General features: G+C 38.6%; 1 pseudogene; it reads left to right on the top strand.

The window, feature by feature from the left end:
- The first annotated feature begins 1,383 nt into the window (after positions 1-1,383).
- LOC103659929 lies at positions 1,384-2,071 on the top strand (annotated as a pseudogene).
- The last annotated feature ends 441 nt before the right edge of the window (positions 2,072-2,512 follow it).

Below are 2,512 nucleotides of genomic sequence, written 5' to 3'. Positions count from 1 at the left end.
ACTTTAACACCCCGTTTACATCAATGGATAGATTGCCCACACAGAAAGTCAACAAGGAAACAGTGGATTGAATGCCACATTAGACCAGATGGACCTAACAGATATATTCAGAACATTCCATCCAAAATCAGTGGATTACACATTCTTTTCAAGTGTACACGAAACATTCCCCAGAGTAGATCATGTGTTAGGCCTAAAACAAGTCTCAATAAATTCAAAATGATTGAAATCATATCATGTATCTTTTCTAACCACAGTGGTATGAAACTAGAAATGAATCACAGGAAAAATCTGAAAAGAACCTAAATACATGGAGGCTAAACAATATGTCACTAAAGAATGAATGAATCTAGGGGCACCTGGGTGTCTCAGTTGGTTAAGTGTCTGCCTTTGGCTCAGGTCATGATCCCATGGTCCTGGGATGGAGCCCCACGTTGGGCTCCTTGCTCAGTGGAGAGTCTACTTTTCCCTCTCCCTCTGCTCCTCCCCCCTGCTCATGTGCATGCTCTCTCTCTCTCTCAAATAAATAAATAAAATCTTTTTAAAAAATGAGTGAATCTAACCAAGAAATCAAAGAGGAAATTAAAAAATACATGGAGAAAAGTGAAAATGAAAACACATTGGTCAAAATCTTTGGGATGTAGCAAAAGTGGTTTTAAGGGGAGGCTGTAGCCATACAGACTTACCTCAAGAAACAAGAAAAATCTCAAATAAACATCCTAACCTTACACCTGAAGGAGCTAGAGAGAGAAAAAAACAAAGCCCAAAGTCAGTAAATGCCCAAAACCATGGCAAAGATTAGAGCAGATATCAGTGAAATAGAGACTAAAAATACCCCAATAGAATAGAACAATGAAACCAGGAGCTTGTTCTTGAAAAGATAAGCAAAATTAATAAGCTTTTAGACAAACACATAAAGAAGAAAGAGAGGGGACTCAGATAAAACCAGAAATGAAGGAGAAATAACAACTTACACTACACAAATACAAAGGATTATAAGAGAATATTATGAAAAATTATATGCCAAGTAATTGGACAACCTAGAAGAAATGGATCAATTCCTAGAAACATATAACTTTCCAAAGCCGAATCAGGAAGAAATAGAAAATTTGAACAGACCAATTGCTAGCAATAAAATTGAATCAGTAATCAAAAAATTCCCAATAAATGAGCCCAGGACCAGATGGTCTCACAGTTAAATTCTACCAAACATTTAAAAAAGAGCTAATACCGTTTTTCTCAAACTACTACAAAATATAGAAGAGGAAGGAAAGCTTTCAGATTGCTTCTACAAGGTCAGCATTACCTTGATAACCAAACCAGACAGAGACACTACAAAGATACTGCATGCCAGTATTTCTGATGAACATAGATGCAAAAAATTCTCAACAAATTCCTTTTCCAGTTATTGCAGCTCCAGTTACCACAGCCAACAAAGGTGGCATTCTCTAATAAGGTGGTGCAAGAAGTCCTGCATAGGAACTAGTGCATGGGCTGGAAGTTTTTGGAGATGGTTGAACTGAAGATTGGCTAGAAGTACTATGATCCTCAAAAGGACAAACTCTCCTCAGGAATCGTCAAGCTTAATTCCTCTCCCCACCCCAATTCTCCGTGTGTTCTGGGGACCTGCAGCACTGTGATGAGGCCAAGAATGTGGCTTGGCTCATGTGGCCTATATGGATAATGTCCCACATGAATATAGAGGTGCTGAGGAAACTCAACAAGAGTAAGAAATTGGTCAAGAAGCTGGCCAAGAAGTATGATGCCTTCTTGGCTTCAGAATCTCTAATCAAGCAGACCCAATGTATACTGGGCCCCGGCCTGGCAAATTCCTTCCTTGCTGACCCACAATGAGAACACGATGGCCAAAGTCAAAGCAAAGTCCACAGTCAAATTCCAGATGAAGAAGATGCTGTGTTTGGCAGTGGCCATTGGCTATGTGAAGATGATAGATGATGACCTTATGTACAATATCCACTTAGCTGTCAATTTCTTGGTGTCATTGCTCAAGAATTGGCAGAGTGTCCTGGCTTTATGCATTAAGAACACCATGGGTGATCCTCTTTACTAAGGCACAGCTTAATAAATCCTAATGCTACCGTTAAAAAAAAAATCCTCAACAAAATAATATCAAACCAAATCCAACAATACATTAAAAAAATCATTCACCATGATCAAGTGGGATTTATTTCAGGGATGCATGGGTGGTTCAGTATTTGCAAGTCAATCAGCGTGGTACATCACATTAACGAAAGACAGGATAAAAAAACATATGATCATCTCAATAGATGCAGAAGAATCATTTGACAAAGTGCAACATCTATAAGAACTCTTAACAAAGCAGGCTTAGAGAGAACATACCTCAACATAATAAAGGCCAAATAAGAAAAATCCACAGCTAACGTTATACTCAATAGTGAAAACCTTAGAGCTTTTCCTTTAAGATCAGGAGCAAGACAAGGATGTCCACTGTCACCACTTTACTCAACATAGTACTAGAAGTCCTAGCCAC

This window comes from Ursus maritimus, unplaced genomic scaffold (assembly GCF_017311325.1).
Source record: "Ursus maritimus isolate PB19 unplaced genomic scaffold, ASM1731132v1 scaffold_1, whole genome shotgun sequence".
NCBI classification, from domain to species: Eukaryota; Metazoa; Chordata; class Mammalia; order Carnivora; family Ursidae; genus Ursus; species Ursus maritimus.
Note: the sequence above shows the minus strand (reverse complement) of the source record. Positions and strands in the feature narration are given on the sequence as shown.